The sequence below is a fragment of the Cryptomeria japonica genome, chromosome 3 (assembly GCF_030272615.1).
Source record: "Cryptomeria japonica chromosome 3, Sugi_1.0, whole genome shotgun sequence".
In the NCBI taxonomy this organism is placed as follows: domain Eukaryota; kingdom Viridiplantae; phylum Streptophyta; class Pinopsida; order Cupressales; family Cupressaceae; genus Cryptomeria; species Cryptomeria japonica.
Window position 1 is genome coordinate 303,942,521 of NC_081407.1, and position 18,277 is coordinate 303,960,797.

Here is an 18,277-nt window from a genome sequence, read left to right on the forward strand (position 1 = left end):
AATATTGAAAACAAATATCTTAAGTGAAATAGATTATTTACAAGCATGGATAATTTTCATACACTTAGATTTAGTAATGTGCAAAGCAACCACAACCTATCGACTCCTCATCTAATTGATTGCACCACCAGATAAATCAAACACATAAGAACTAGTGGGCATCTACTATCATGACACCTACCTAGTCTAAATCCACACAACAATGAATATTAGGGGAAACGTTATCTACTATCAAATCACCATGATAACACAAGGAATACTCTAAGCTTCCTTGCAAATATCTAAAGACTCTTTTTAACTACATCCTAGTGAACTCTACTAGGATTAGACACATATCTAGAAAGAACTCCCACTGCTTGGGCCATATATGGTCTCTAGTGTATACCATAGCATACATCAAACTTACAATTACATTTTATAAAGAACATTTCTCATGTCTTCCATCTCTAATGGGGATGTTGGAAAATATGAACTAGATAACTTCATTCCAACTATAAAGGAACATATAATGGTCTACAATCTTACATGTTAAACATTTGTAAAATTGAATCGACATACTTACTCTGGCCAAGCCATAGCTTATTGTTCACTCCCTCTTAAAATTTATATTCTAAGAATATGTTTTTTTTATTTCTAGTTGAGACATTAGTTTTGAAATCATTCCTCTACCTTTAGCAATAAATAGCATATCATATACATTTAATGCAATAAACAAGAAATTTTCACCATCGGGTTTATAATAAACACAATGATCTAATTTAGAATTCTCAAATCCTAAACACAACACATCGTAGGACTTTATTTAAGGCCATACAAATACTTCTTCAATTTATAAGAAAAATCACTTTTACCTTTCACCACGAAGTGCTCTAACTATGTCATATAAATAACCTCCTTCAAATCAACATATAAAGAAAATCATTTTTCACATCTATTTGCCCAACCTTTATATCATAAGCATGGATTATTTAGAAAACAAGAATCTAAGGGAAGTCATTTTTACAACAAGAGAAAATATCTCACTATAAGCAACACCCTCAACTTGAGAGTAACCTTTTGCAACCAACCTTTCTTTGTAATTCTCAATACCTCCACCTGAACCAATATTATTTTTGAACACCCATTTGTAACCAATAGGATTTCATTCTTCAGACCGCGGTACTAGATTTCATGTATCATTAATTTTCAAAGATTTCATTCTTCATCCATATCAATCTTCTAATATTCTACATTATTCGTATCTAATGGCTCTTCTATAGATATGGGTTCATCTATGTTAGTATTCAAAGAAAAATACACCTCCAATCGTCAAATGAATACCTTCCAAGTGGTTGTCTATGCATTGTAGACCTTTAAATAAGATGAGCTGGAGATTCTTCCTCATCTTCTGAAGTTCCAGAGCTTCAACTTCTTGTCTATATAGGGGTTTCAGTTGAACATTCTTAGATGTAGAGGGGGATTGAATCACACCTTTTTATTGTTATTTTTTTGTCTTCAATGTAATAGAAGAAGGCTTAGTTTCTCTAAAAATAATAATTCTACTATATATTACCTTATATGCAATAAGATCCCAAATTTGTATCCTTTCACACCATGAATATACCCAATGAAAATACATTCCACAACCTTGTTCTCTAACTTTGTTTGTTTATCCTTTGGAACCTGTGAATATACCTCATAAGCCAATACTCTAAGATGTCTCAATGAAGGCTTGTGACTCAACCATGCCTCCATAGGTCTTTAAATCCATAAGAGCTTATGTATAAGACTTGTTAATCATGTAGCAAGCAATGGAACCAAGTTTAGCACAAAACCTTTGTTCTAGAACAACACAACTAAGAATATTCTATACCAATACCACCAAATAGACTTTTAGCCTTATCAATTACTATCTTGTTGTAATTTCCCTCCCTGATCCACCCCTTGTGATAGATGTAAAAAAAGATTTAAATGTATTAAAACAAAACAAAACAAAAAAAACTTAAATATTAAATTCATTAAATAAAGTTAATGATTTAAATAATTAAAAAGTTAAATATAATTGATTAATTAAGCTTTATTAGATTAATATTTTAAATAATTAAAAAGTTAATGTTAATGGACTATTTGACCTACCTTCTAAAATTGTCTTTATAATTTCTAAATAAAATCCTCAATAGAAACTATTCATTTGTTCATTAGCATATAGTTTCCTTTATCATTAGATTCATTTTTAGTACATTAATTTTATTTTTTTCAAATTCATATAGTTCAATATTGCATGATCAATTAGGTTCTTTTGAATTAGGATTCATTGCATATCATGTTTTTACTTTCTATAAAACAATACTAAAACCAGGAAACTTACCCTACATACCAATGCTCACAACGTTGTGTTTCCTTCCTCATCAAATGATATCAAAAAGAGAAAAGATTTTAGAGTTTGGGGAGGTAGCTCACATATAGATTGGTTAGGACGGTTGGGAGAGTTTTATATAGTTCGAAAAAAAAAAAAAAAATAGGGAAGCAGAGGGAAGGGCCATTTGTTCATATCTATGATGGGATTTTAATGGAAGAGCAAGATCCAGGGCATCACCCAAGCTAGTGTGATGGGATTTTAATATTATTATTTATTTTTATATGTGGAGATTACTATTTATATAGGAAAAAGCATTAATATTATTATGACAGTTTTAAGACATTGTAAATTACCAAACATTAGAAACCTTGGTAAAAAAAATAAAAATAGAAACTTACTTCTTTAAATGACAGTTTAAAAGATCTTTATTAAAATAGAAATTTTATTGGTTTATTGTTATTTCTTTATTCTAAATTCTATTAAAGCTATTTCAATTCATCATGAGGGTAGTTTGATAAAGCAAGCTTTAATAGAATCCCAGTGGTTAGAATATCTTGTCGATTACTTTTAGAATAATGATAAATTTGGAAAATATTAAATACTTTTATTATTTAAGTTTTTACATATGGTTGTTTCTTTTTAATTGGTCAACACATTCTTGATTAAGAAGTTAATGATTTTATTTTAATCAAGATTATTTAAATAATTCTATCAAAAGTTTATAGGGATCTATAATCCTTTTAATTCCTTTGATTAGCAAAATTATTATTTTTAATTGTACTTTTATTTATTAATTAGTTTGAATGATGTATGATGTGAAGCATGAATATGATTTAAAAGGAGTGCTAGGCATATTTTGATATCACTTCATATAATGAACAAATTATTCAATAGGAGAAGTTCATTTCTTATACTTCGTATTGTTTAAAATAAGGATACAATAATTTAATGATTGTGTAGTCTTCTTTCCCATGCATTATTAGGAAAACTAGTTTAGTTATAAAGCTTATTAAATCTTTCAGTTATAGAAAATGTTTTGAATAAATGTTTAAATATTGAGACTTATATGGAATTAAATAAAAAAATATTGGACTCTTAGTATTTGGTGATACATGTGGAGAATAAGTAAGTGGCATTTGAATCTAAAATGTCATTGAGGTTCATTTCCTTGCTTTGCCTAAAATCAAGCATCTCTAGGATCTTGAGTAACTCACAATGATGATGTTTTACAACGGTGATCTTCGATAATATTAATGGAGGGGGATAGTGATTCAAGTTCATTTAGATTACTATGGGTTCCTATTGAATTATCCTTGTCGTATGAATTTATGTTGTTAATATGCACAATTAGCAACAAGTTGATTTTATTTTATTTAGTAATAGATATCATTGTTATTAGTTTGCCTTGTTATATTATTGCTATTGGTGGAGTTGATCTTTCTCTTATTGTTTTAAAATGCATACTTTAGAAATCACTAGAACACAACATATGACACTATGGCTTGAACTTGTTAAGATAGGGTAAATATTAGAGTCAACCACATGATGTTTATAAGTGGTTCACACTTGTCAAGTATGTATCTTCGGGTGGTTCTATTTTGCTATCAAACATGTGTTAACAATGATGTCCTTTATTGGAGATAGTAGTCTCTTATAATTGCATGGACTAGTACTCCCTCCTGAGTTGTTAAGACTGGTGTCAAGTCATCAATAAGATTTAGGATTGTATCCTTGTTTCACCTTAGTGGGTGGTAGCCAATGAGAGAAATGTCTAGGGTGTGACGCCTTAGAAATGGTTGTGTACCCACTTGTATTAATGATTTTTTAGTCGAACTACGAAGTCTCTGTGCTTTCACGTAGGCAAGGCCATCTGTGATGAGCCCCCGAGACTATAGGTCTGGCCCTTAGGTCTGGCTCTCTAAGTTGTCTAGTGTTACCTCTCTTTCCTAATGCTATATGATGGATCCAGTCAAAGTAATGATATGATTCATCTCTATGTATCTAACCTTTAATAGATTTTATATTATACGTCTAGTCATGTAAACAGGTATGCAGATACATGAATCAAGGCGCAATGTTTACTATACAAAATTGAACTAAGGTACGAAATGTCAGTTTTGTAGATTGCATATTGTTATCTATTGTTCCAATCAGATTCATTGGTATCCTAAATGTTAGTTGAGTGTTATGGCTATGATCGTGATCTCCTTTGTTTTAATTACAGTAATACGTTAAAAAAAAATTAGTTCTACTTTTTAGTGATGTTTACTTGGGTAGGAAGTGGGCATTACACTTGTTAATTAATTTTGCAACTCCATTCTATTGTAGAGAATGTATATTTGTCTTTTATCTCAGAATGCCACCATATTGATAAAATATATCAAAAACATTAGAGAAAAATCTATCGCCATCATCAATCCTCAAATATTTTATTTTCTTTTCATTTTGCAGCTCAACCATTTCTTTAAATTCTTTAAATTAATTGAAAAATCATATTCACTCTTTAGAAAATATACACATGCCTTTTCACTATAATCATCAATAAATGAAACATAATATGCAGATTTTTCAATGGAAGAAAAATTTATATGAGTTAACACATTAGAACGAATAAGATCCAATACACCCATGCAGATACCCTTGATTATCCAAATAGAGTTGAAATTTTGGAGGGCACCATGCAAACAAATCTTGCTTTGAGGAGAGAAACTCTAGCCTCTTTTAAATAATGGATTCTAGTAACTATTTTTCATTCAATGAGATTGGACAATTTAGGAGACTTTTCCAAGAAGCCTTATAAGATTGGTTATTTTGCAAGGGGATTAGATAATATGTATTTGTTCCATGAATCTTTCTAAAAATGAGCTTTCTCACCCAAGTGGATGACCCAATTCAAGTGAGGCATTATAACTTCTTTGCTTTAAATTACATGAAGTTCAATATTTTTAGCCCTATGGAGGGTTTTCAATGTTAAAGATTCTCTTAGGATTTGAATTGTCTATATTTTTAGTTTGCAATATTTTCAACACCATCTTTTTAGGTTTAGAGAACATGTTCTTGGCTAGTTTGGCCCCCAAAGCTAAATTTTGAGCTTGAATATTTTGAATTACTACTTCATCCAACTTATTTAATTTGTATATGTTGTCCGATGAAGTTAATGCAACTTTAGTTTTCTTTGATTTGTCAAGGTATCCTTTTCTAACTTGATTTCTAATGAAACTATTTATGTGTAGGAAAAGAGACTAACATGTACATTAACCCAAGTCAACCCTTCTCCCATACAACAATGTTAGAGATGTGAATGGGCTTGGATCTTCCTTATTAAATGAGAAAATAGATCCTAGACTAACATGTATATTAACCTAGGTCAATCCTTCTCCCATACAACATAAGAGATGTGAGTGGGATTGGTTGTTATCCACGAGGAAGATACGAGCTATCTTAAACTCACACCTATATTGGATTGTATGTGATAGGGATTTATTGATTATGTGTAATGAACTAGACTAAAGATAGCTAAATTGAACAAGTTTAATTAAATGCAAAAGATATAGAAACAAAAAGATCTAGAAATGAGATGTAGAGAGAAACTTGATGTTGAAAGCTAGAGTTGACTAGGTAGAAATCCAATACTAGGTGCTAGTATCTTGAATTTGTGCAGATAGAAATGGGGATTGGAAAAAGCCTTATAAAAGTCTTGGACACCTATCACCATAATTTACAATAGAAATAGGTAGGATAGAAGTGCTAGGCATTATAGTCCTATGGTTTCAAGTAGTTTGAAGTCTAGTAATGTCTGTTGCAATCTTCTTTGTTTATATATACCACTATTGTACTATGAATCATTTTCATGTGCACATATACACACAAAAGAGGGGAAAATGTTGTGATGTGTAGGGGATCGCCTTGTTGAAACCTTGTGTTGGTGTTCCCACCTCTATAACACTAATGATGATGATGATAAAGAGTGTCGCATAATCCAAGGGAGCATAGGCAAAACAAATAGCATAAATAAATAAATGATAGGCGTGTAATATCACTAAGGATATTTGGAGAAAGAAATCATATAATTTTATATTTTATATAAAAGGATCCCTTGGTGGTGTCTGAAATTGTGTACCATGCTATTCATGAAAATCTATCTACATAGCAAGAACTAATATAGTTGTATGGTTGCCTGCAACTCAAAAGGTGAGAATCAATGAAAAATATAATATTTATAAGGATATCTTCATTGTTAATATCAATGTAGTTTTTATTTTGAAAAATACTAAATAAAAATTATCTCAAGAAGGTTGGATGAAGCTAAAATTTGATGGTTGCTCTAAAGTAAATCCTAGTAAAGATACTTCATAATGGATTATTAAATATTATTAAGGCAATTTGTTTGAAGGATATGATAAATGCATAGGTTATAAAACTAATAACAAAGTGATATATATATATATTTTTATGGTGGGGTTTAAAAGAGTTTTGCATTACAATTTTCAACATATTGATATTGAAGGAGATTCCAAAATTATTATTACCTTAGTTAAGTTCAATGTTCCCTTTCCTTGGATGATAAGAGATTATATTGAACACATTATTTAGAGAGGCTTTGAAAAAAATTAAAAATAATATTATCAATCATATACATCACATGAATGCAATGGTTCTACTAATGGTATGGATAATGTAGGGTTAGAGTGTGATAGCTAGACTTTTTTGACTTAAAAAAAAAGTCAAACTTAGTTAATGGTATTATAAAATATGAAGAAAGATAAAGGAAATAGTATTTTTTGAAAAAATTGCATTTTAATGTTGGTTATTGTTGCAAATGTGAAGTTGATGGTGCATCAGTATGGTTGTCATTGATGCCAATGTACTGATTTTGTGTTTCAATGATTGGTTTATGCTCTACATTTCTGATATGTTGCAGTTGTAGTCACGAGGCTTTGGTATGTTGTTGGAAGTTGCTTTGGGATGTCATGCTTATGATTTGGTGCTCTGAAAGTTGTGCTCTAAAAGTATGTTTAGCGATGATGATGTTTGACAATGTTTGCAGTGCTCCACATTTCTAGTTTTGATGATAATATTTTGGATTCATGCTATTCATTTCTTTATCTTTGATATTCTAATTCAGGACATGATGATGTGCTATGAAGTCATGGTTGATGATATGTTCATTCTGGGTCCAGATGACCTTGAATTTTTTAGTGTTTTCTCTAACATTTATGGTGTATGGATAACATGTTTTTTTTATCAATGTTGTGCATTGTGGTATGGTCCACTTCTCATTCCTTTCCACGGTGAGAATGTTTAGTGTAGACCTATTTCAAATTGTGTTTCAATGAATTGTTTTTGGCCGACTTGGCAAATTCTTATATCATAAATCAATATAAATAAAGGATGATCATAATGAAGAATCATGGGGGCTTCACTTAGTGAACTTGGGTTATATCACGTGTGTTCATGGCATACTAAAGAATCCCCCAATTTTCAAAAAATATTGCCCTAAACTCCTTTTTTGTTACCCCCTCCCAATACACAACCTGAATTAAAAGCCCCCTATTTTCGCTAAATATTGTATTATTTCATAGCCTGAACTAAAAATCCCCCTATTTTCACCGATAGGCAATATATTGTACCCTCATTTTTGAGATATTAAACCCCCCAATATGAATGCACGTGATATAATATTGCCTAGCCAGTGAAGCCCCTATGTGAAGAATATATAGAAGCGGATTGAAAAGGAAGATCTATTTTTCTACGAATGTGTGTGAGGTTGTGTGAAGTTATGGCTAAGCAGTGAGATTGTGTGTTGTTGTTGTTTGGTAGTAGAGGCAATGAGCCAAAGGTTTTTTCTGACATTGCAACATTGTGGTAGTTGTGCTTCAGTGGTGGATTATGTTTTTTTTTCTTATTCTTCTGAGCAGTGAGGCCCTTCTTTTTCTAACAGTTGTAATCGGACAGTGAGCCCACCTGCAGTGAGCATTCTGGCAGTGAGCCACTCTTTGAAAAACTTACCTTAATCAGTGTCACCCAAATAGATGTTTCATAATTGAGAACTAGCATTCTCTGTAATTTTTCCCTTCTTGGGTTTTCCACGTATATCTGGTGTTCATGTGTATGTTTCATTTGTGTGCTCTTTCATGCTTATATTTGTTTATGGTTAAGTAATCAGAAGATTGTTTACCGGATTTGTTTCTATGAAATAAGTGAAAGATTTTAATTTCTACAATTGATTCACCTCCCCCTCTCAGTTGTATGGATATTCAACAATTGGTATTAGAGCTTTGGTTCCTAGAAAGTGAGACTAACTACTTGAGGAAGATTCTGATGGCACATAAATTGACTATTCCTACTTTTGAAGGATCCAATTGTAGTTTCTGGAGAGTGAAGATGAGAGGATATTTGATTTCTCTGAGTTATAAGACTTGGAAAGCTGTGGAAATGAAGTATGTGATGCCGACAAATGGTCCTACTACCTTGGATGAGATTGAAGCCTATGAAGAAAATGATTGAGCAAGGTATGCTATCTTTAGTGCCTTATCTAAAACTAAGTTGGTGAAGGTTGTTGCATTAGATACTGCTTATAAAGTTTGGGAAAGATTGAAAAACATCTATGAAGTAAATGATAGAGTTAAGCTAGCTAAGATGTAGACTGCTAAGGGCAGATATGAGAACTTGAGGATGGAAGAAGGTGAAGACATAACGAGTTATTTTCAGAAGGTTGATAGTGCAGTGAATGAGGTCTTAGATCTTGGTGGTATCTTGGATGATAAGGATGTGATAGTAAAGATCATGAGGACTTTACCAGAATGTTATAGTGACAAGATATCAACTATTGAAGAAACTTATGATTTGTCCAAATTCACTAGAGAACAGTTGTATGGCACCTTGATTGCATTCGAGATGAGGAAGTTTGGTAAAGACAAAGCAAGAACTGAGACAAAATTTAAAGATACAAAAGCTTCTGATGAAGATTCAGATGATAAGAGCATGGATGAAATGGAAGCAAACTTTGTGAGAAAGATGAAGAGAGGAACTAGCAAGTACAAAGGTATGTTACCTCTTTAGTGTTTTAAGTGTGGAAAGATTGGTCATTATGCATCTAGATGTTTGGAGAGAGGAACACAATTTTTTTTAAAGAAAACAAAGGGAAGTTCAATAAGAAAACCTACTATGCTGATGATGATGCTGGTATTTCAGATGATGAGTTAGATTATGAAGATGGTGATTGTTTGTTCTTGGTAGAAAAAGATGAATCTAAACCTAGCAATAATAAGTAGATATCTAAGGTTGTTGAAACAGTTGCATTAGTATTTCATGTTAGAAGAGATAGAAATGAATGCTTGATTGATAGTGGATGTTCAAATCATATGAATAGTGACAAAAATAAGCTTGTGAAACTTGAGAAGTATGATGGTGGTTCTGTTAGATTTGGGGATGATCAGACTACTCAAATTGTTGGAATCGGATCTATTACTTTCAATAGAAAACATAACACTAACAATGTATATTATGTGAAAGGACTACATCATAATCTCTTGGGTGTTGGACAAATGTGCAAGGATGGTTACAATATATGTTTTTTTTTCAAGTGGTGGTTGTGAGATCTGGAAGAGATCTAGAACTGTTATTGTTGTTGGAAAGAGGAAAAATGAAAACATGTATCAATTGGAGGCTACTATAGGACATTGCTTGTTATCGTAGATCAATGAAAGTTGTCTATGGCATCGGAGGATGTGTCACATCAATTTTGACAATTTGGTGAAGATTAGTTTGACAAGAGATGTGAGAGATTTACCGAGACTAACTAAACCAGATAACAGTGTTTGCAAGGAATGTCAAGTGGGAAAATAGACAAAGGGAACATTCAGAGGAAAGGAACAATCTTCCACCAAACTATTAGATTTAATACACAGACTTATGCGGTCCAACCAGAACAAAGAGTTTACAAGGGAAGAATTATTTTATGCCATTAATTGATGATCATTGTAGAGTGACTTGGGTTGCTTTTTTAAGAGAAAAGTCAAAGGCATTAGAAAAATTTAAGATATTCAAGGCTAGAGTTGAAAATGAATTTGATGGAAGAATCAAATACTTAAGATCTGATAGAGGAGGAGAATTTGTTTCTAATGAATTTGACACTTTTTGTGAGAAATATGGGATTAGAAGACATTTGTTTGCCACTAGGACACCTTAGCAGAATGGTATAGTGGAAAGAATGAACAAGACTATACAAGAAGCAACAAGGACTATGATCAAAGAAGCAAACTTATCGGAAGTTTACTAGGGAGACACAATACATATTGCAGCATACACTCTCAATAGAGTTCTTTTCATGAAGAAATATGGGAAGAAATCATATGAGTTATGACATGGAAGGATTCCATCAGTGAGATATTTTAAAGTATTTAGAAGTAAATTCTATATCCATAGAGATGAAGGAAATCTTGGAAAGTTTGACAACAGAGTAGATGAAGGTATATTTCTAGGATATTCAACAAAGAGCAAGACTTATCGATGTTATAACAAGAGATTGAATAAAATTGTTGAAAGTGCAAATGTGAAGGTTGATGAAAACATTTCTAAAGACTCAGGTATACAAGCAGGAGAATGGTTCTAATGAGTCCACATGAAAAGAAGAGGAGGAGAGCAGAGAAGAAGATAAGAAAAAAGAAACTCAGTTTTCTCTAGCAACTATATCTAAAACTTTGAGGTATGTATAGAAGAATCACACTGAGAATCAAATCATAGGAGATAAGAACAAAGGTGTTATTACAAGAAGTAAAGCTGCTAAAGAACAAGTTCTATTGTGTTTACTTTTTGAAGCTAAATGTAAGACAGTTGAAGAAGCATGTAATGATCAAAATTGGATGAATGCTATGAAGGAAGAGCTAGATCAGATTGAGAAGAATCAACCTTGGGAATTATTCCTTAGACTGGTAGATAAGAATATCATTGGAACAAAGTGTGTGTTCCAGAATAAGCTGGATGAAGTTGGACATAATAAGTTGGATGAAGATGTACATGTTGTAAGAAACAAGGCTAGATTGGTTTCAAAGGTTGCACTCAAGTTGAAAGCATTGATTTTAAAGAGACTTGTGCTCTTGTTGCTTGAATGGGAGCTATTAGGATGTTTTTGGCTTTTGCAACATGTAAAGATTTCAATGTTTATCAGATGGATGTGAAGTCAACATCTTTTAATGGGGAAATAAAAGAAGTCTACATTGAGAAACCAAAATGATTTAAGTTGTCAGATAATCTGGATATTGTTTGCAAGTTGAGGAAGGTGATGCATGGGTTGAAGAAAGCACCTAGAGCATGGTATGGACGGCTAGATAAATACTTATTGAATCAAGTATTTCAAAAAGGGTCTACAGACAACAATATTTATTTTAAAGTTGAATCGGAAAAGATCCTAATTGTTGTTGTATATGTGGATGACATAATATTTGAAGGAAATGATGGCATGTGCAAGAATTTTTCTAGTGAAATGCAAAAGGAATTTGAAATGTCTATGATTGGTGAGTTGAATTTATTTCTTGGATTGAAAGTAAATCAAAAGAGTAAAGGTATTTATATTTCTTGGTCAAAGTATGTGAGAGAGTTGTTGAAATTTTTTGGATTGGAGAATTATAAACTAGTATGTACTCCTATGACAATCGGATGCAATTTGACTAATGATGATAAATCTCCTAAGACTGTGCAAGAAAGTACAAATCAATGATTGGAGGATTATTATACCTGACTAATACTAGACTGGATATCATGTATGTTGTTTGTCTTGGAACCAGATATCGGCAAGATCTGAAAGTCACATGTTGTTGCAGTAAAGAGAATTTTCAAATACTTGAAAGGTACAACAGATTTTGGATGGTGGTATTCTAGAGGATCAGATTTTACTCTAAAAGCTTATACTAATGCAGATTGAGTAGGAAGAGCTGATGACAAAAAGAGTACCAGTGGTGGAGCATTTTTCCTTGGCTCTAGGTTAGTTGCATGGTTAAGTAAGAAGCAAGATTCTATCTTTATCAACCACAGAAGTTGACTACATTGCAGCTGCATCATGTTGTACTTAGATACTTGGGATGAAACATGCATTGAACGATATTGGTGTGATGTTTGATGAATCTATCTCAATTATGTACAAGTGTGATAAATATCTCTAACAATCTGGTATTGTATTCCAAAACATAGCATATCTCTATTGGGTACCACTTCTCAAGGGAGAAGGTGCTGGATAATGAAGTAAAACTTGAGTATGTTCTTACAAAAGAGCAAGTTGCAAATATCTTTACAAAGGATTTGTGCAAAGATACTTTTGAGTATCTTCGACTGAAGTTGGGGGTAACACCCCTTCCTAGGTTGAACTAATGCATTTTGTAGTGCATTAGTCCTTAATACTTAAATCATATTTTAGTTTGGACTAATGATTGGGGCTTCCTCTTAGGGGGAGTTGTGTAGAATTTGAAGATGGTTGGATTGTTGCTCACCTTTGTTTTTGATGTCAAAGGGAAATATAGTCATTTTCTAAGGGAATATATTGGAGATGTTTGTATTTGTGCTTGTCATTGATGAATGTTTCCATTAATGACAAAGGGGGAGATTGTTGCAAATGCGAAGTTGATGGTGTGTCAATATGATTATCAGCATGGTTGTCATTGATGTCAATGTACTGATTTTGTGTTTCAATGATTGGTTTATGCTTCACATTTCTGATATGTTGTAGTTGTAGTGATGAGGCTTTGGTATATTGTTGGAAGTTTCTTTGGGATGTCCTGATTATGACTTGGTGCTCCGTAAGTTGTGCTCTAAAATTATGTTCAGTGATGATGATGTTTGATAGTGTTTGCAATGCTCCACATTTCTCTGCATTTCTGGTTCTGATGATGATATTTTGGATTTATGTTATTCATATTTTTATCTTTGATATTCTGATTTGAGGCGTGATGATGTGCTCCAAAGTTGTGGTTGTTGACATGTTCATTCTAGGTTCAGATGACCTTGAATGTTTATGTGCTTGCTTTGGCATTTGTGGCATATGGATAATGTATTGGTTTGATTGATATTGTGCATTGTGGTATAGTCGATCTACTTCTCATTCCTTTCCATTGTGGGAATGTTTTGTGTAGACCTATTTCAAATTGTGTTCCAACAAATTGTTTTTAGCCAACTTGGAAAATTCTTATTTCAGAGATTACTAAATAAAGGATGATCATAATGAAGAATATATGTAAGTAGATTGAAAAGGAAGATCTATTTTTCTATGAATGTGTGCGAGGTTGTGTGAAGTTGTGGTTGAGAAGTGAGATTGTGTGTTGTTGTTGTTTGGTACCAAAGGTAGTGAGCCAAAGGTTTATTTTGGTATTACAGTGTTGTGGTAGTTGTGCTTCAGTGGTGGATTATTTTTTTCTTTCTTCTTCTTCTGGGCAATGAGCCCCTTCTTTTTCTGGTGGGTGTAGTCAGGCAGTGAGCCCACCTGAAGTGAGTAGTGAGCCACCCCTTGTAAAAATCACCTTAAATGGTGTCACCCTAATAGATGTTTCATAATTGAGAATTAACATTCTTTGGGGTTTTTCCCTTCTTGGGTTTTCCATATATATCTAGTGTTCACGTGGATGTTTCTTGTGTGTTCTCTTTCATGCTTATATCCGTTTATGGTTAAGTAATTAGAAGATTACTTACTGAATTTGTTTTTGTGGAATAAGTGAAATCTTTTAATTCGTACAACTAATTCACCCCCTCCTCTCAGTTGTTTGGGATATTTAACAGTTATATAATACCCAAAAATATTGTTGAGTGTGGATTTATCAAATATTTTAGTTCCTTATAAGACCATGTTAAAAATTATAATATGAATTCTTGGCATTTACATAGGTCACTTGTATTACTTTATCATATGATCTTAGGTAGATTAATGATCAATTTGTTGATGGTCACTACAAGGTTCTGTCTCACATTTATTGGCAATTGACACTCATTTGATTGGTTTCAATATGTTGTCATTGATGGCAACATGTTTCAACTTCCATATTTTGGTTTGGTTGCTTACCAGGAGACACTTCACCGACACCGGCATCGGCACCGACATGTATCTTCACCAATTGGAAGGAATTCTTTGGTTACCGACATTACAGGCCAACATGGTTCACATTCAGGATACCGCTATAGGATGACATCATTTGGGAGATCCAACATTAGAAATTGATTTTGATATTCATGTATTTTTGTAATTGAGCTGACATGTATATTCATTTTGTAATTATCTATTTAAGTCGACATAAGGCATGAAGGATTGTAAGGGTATATAAGTCAGTTGATTAGATCATTTTGTGATATGTGAAGGAATGTAATGTGAGTGAGAGAGATATTTGTAATGCAAGGAATGTTGATTATGTAAGAGGTTATTCCGGTAAGGGTTTAGGGTTTTAGACCGGAACAGACAGAGCTTTGACCGGAACTGTATTCAGACATAGAAGATGCTATCATTGTAGTTCACTCATTCTTCCGGATTGTATTCTAGATTTCTATGTAGTCAGTGAGACTCTTTTTGTGATGAGCAGTGTGCTCTAGGCTGTAAGCCTTCCTGCAAGTGCATGCCCCCATATTTTGTATTATCTCTTCATATGGCTAGTGGATTGATATTGTGGGTCACAAATCCCATGGTGGTTTTTCCTCTTTGAGGTTTTCCACGTATAATTCTCTGTGTTATGGTATTAATTTGTGTGATTGGCTTATTGATTGCTTTACTTCTTTCAATCTTATATGTACCGGTATACCAGTTGGTGAATGCATGTTTTAATAAGGTTTAAATTGATCATTTTGGTAGAACATTAATTCACCCCCCCCCCCGCCCCTCCCAGTGTTCTTGGATTCCAACAACATTATTATCAAGATAAGAAAAATGTTTAAAGATATTTACTAATAATAGAGAGTCCATTTTTTTTCTCAACTTCTACAAGTATTCTATATTGTATAGGCCATTGTAATCAATGAAGAATGAGAGGCCAACATCTACATGTTGAGCCTTTTAATTAGACTCATTTAAAAAATACCAAAATTTGAGATATTTCTAACAAAGGTGGGATGTGGGATTACCCCTTATATTCAAGTAATGAAGGACTATGATAAAGCCCCCACCTTCAAATTTGTTTAACTGTAATTGCTAGGTTGGTAATGGAAGAATTAGATTCACTATAGTTGAAGAAATGATTATGAAGGATACTATACTTAGTTGTGAAGGGAGGAAGTTTCCATGGTTAGGAAAATGCAAGGAGAAGAAATTTATTGATTCTTTCTTGGAGGAAGGTGAAGCTCTAATCTAGCATCAAAATGAGTATGAAAGAGCTACCTCACCTTTAACCTTGGTCTTGGTTAGTTTTAATCTCAACAAATACTTTAGATTGGAAGGTAGGTTCTCCACTGTCCATGATTATAATTTTATTTTATCATGCCACCTTAGACATAATAATTTAGTTATTTCCCCCTTCTTTTTGTTGTCCTTGTTGGAGAGATGCATTCAAAATGGAGTTCCCTTATTCCATCAAGGGTTGTTTTTCTCTATTTATTAGTATAATCTAAGCTTGACTCCTTCCATTATGCATAACACTAAAGTCCACTTTTCCTCTCTAAAGACCCATACGAAGAATTTTGGGAAGGAAAAATAATTCTAGCCCTATTTTTGTTGATTTCTCCCTCAACAAGTCTCATGCTCTTAGTGATAAGTGCATGACCTTCTCTTATCAAAAAACATTATATTGATGATAAAGGAAAGAAAAAATTATCTTCTACTATGGATGATGCAAATTGTACTATATGTAAGTTATTTATACTAGTAATGATCCTATGGTTTGTACCTTGGCCAAAAAATCTATTAATATTATTATATGTAAGATATTGATACTATTAATGATACTATGGTTTATGGATTTTGTGTCTTTCTCTAAATAAATAAATTTTTCATTTAAGAAGAATGAGGGTGGGATAAATTATTCTCCCAAGACTTGTAAAAGGAATCTTAAAATTATATTTAGTATTACTAATATTGATTTTTCAGGTAGATTTTGTGACTTTTTAATCTAAAGAGATTGATAACCTCGATGAGATCTATGCCTAGGTACAGTCAAGAGAATGTTTTCTTTCATACCTAAGGTTCCTAGTGCTACTATTAATAAAGGGAGGGATCATGGTTACAATGATTGTGTTCACAATAATAAGGAAACCATGTAGGATATTACCTCCAACTCTCATAGTGAGGTGGAAGACATGAATGAGGATGTTGAAGGTCTTCAACACTCTCTTGATGTTCTTGATCTCTATGATGAGAGTCGGACTATCTCTACTAAGAAGGATAATGAGGAGGAAATTGAGGACCTTGATAAGGAGAGTGAATATTTATATTATGACAAGATGGTGGATTATTGTAAGAGTCTAAAGAAACTAAAAATTAGTTGAGATTAAGGAAATGCTAGATAATATTCTTGCTAGAATGAGTTTGCTTGAAAAATTAAATGAGAAGGATCATATTTGTAATCAAACTATAATGTTTTTGATATTAGTAAGCAACAAAACAAGGGTGTTGGCCCTTACACAAACAACCCATAGGCAAAATTAATAGTAACAACACATTAGCACAAAACTAGCAGTAGCTAAAGTGTTGAGAGTATAAAGTTTTAACAACAAATATATAAACAAGAATAAAACATCAAACCAGAGTCTTAGAACTAGCAATACACCACAAAAAGATAAAGGAGGCTGAAGTGTCCAATCTTTAGTAAGGAACTTAAACAGTTCCTTATAGTTCCCTTTAGTGTCTGCATCCTTTCCTAGAAACTTCATCATTAGGAAGATAAAGGAGGCTGAAGTGTGCATCACCCACAAATTGAACTTGAAGATGCTCACCATCTTTTTTTCTATCTTTGTCACCTTCTTCTTTAATGCATCCAACTCCATCATCATAGACCTGCATGATGCACAATCATTCTCATTCACCCTTTATTCTCCTCCTCCTCCTACATCATTTCTTGTGTAAGGTCCAAGGGTTCAGTCATTTGACTTTGATTCAAATCCTCATTGGTCAAATTAGCTTAACTACCTACTTTATAGGTACCATCAGCAATCTCCTCAATTTCCTCAACATCCTCATTCTCGGTAGAGTCCTCCTCATACTCCACCAAAAAAAATTTCATAGCATTACCCATTGGGCAGCCGACCAGTCTATTGGAATGCCTACAACTAGCACTAACACTTCTACTAACATCCTCCCCAACCTCCAATTCACCCTCACTATCAACCTTAATTCTCTATTTTTTGGTAGGGGGTGTGAACCTTGGGTCTTCCCTTTCTTCTCAACCTCAGAGAAGGTGGCTTGTTGTGCAATAGCTATGGAAACAAGATTAGGATTGTCAGAGAGTCAAGTCGAGAGAGATTTTTGATAGAAAGAGGCAATTTTAAACATTTCTTTCTACCACTCCTCGAGGAGTCAAGGATAGTAGCCACAAGGGGGAAAAAAAGCCAGGGGCTCCATGTTCAATAGTCAGGTGAGATAATATGTATGATAATATAAAGATGTTGAAGAGGGGAAACTGTAGCAAGGTAAGATTAGATGGTTAGTATTCAAATGAAGCATTCAAACACATAAAACACAAAGAATAACCATTTATACCTTTCTATTTTACCTCTCCCTCGGATTGAGCTTGATGAAGTGGATGATGAGGATGCGCCCTTGATGCTCCACTTGATGTGCTCCTTGCTTGATTTGGATGTGGATTGATCTCCTTTGCTCAACAAGATTAATGAATTGATATTTGGATTGGATTGTGATACATAGATGAGGATTTGGATTAGAAGAGGATTGGATAGAGGATCATGAAGACATTATGATGGCTATGAAGAAGATGATTTGAATCAAGGAGAAATAGGCAACATGACAATGCATGAGAAGTGGAT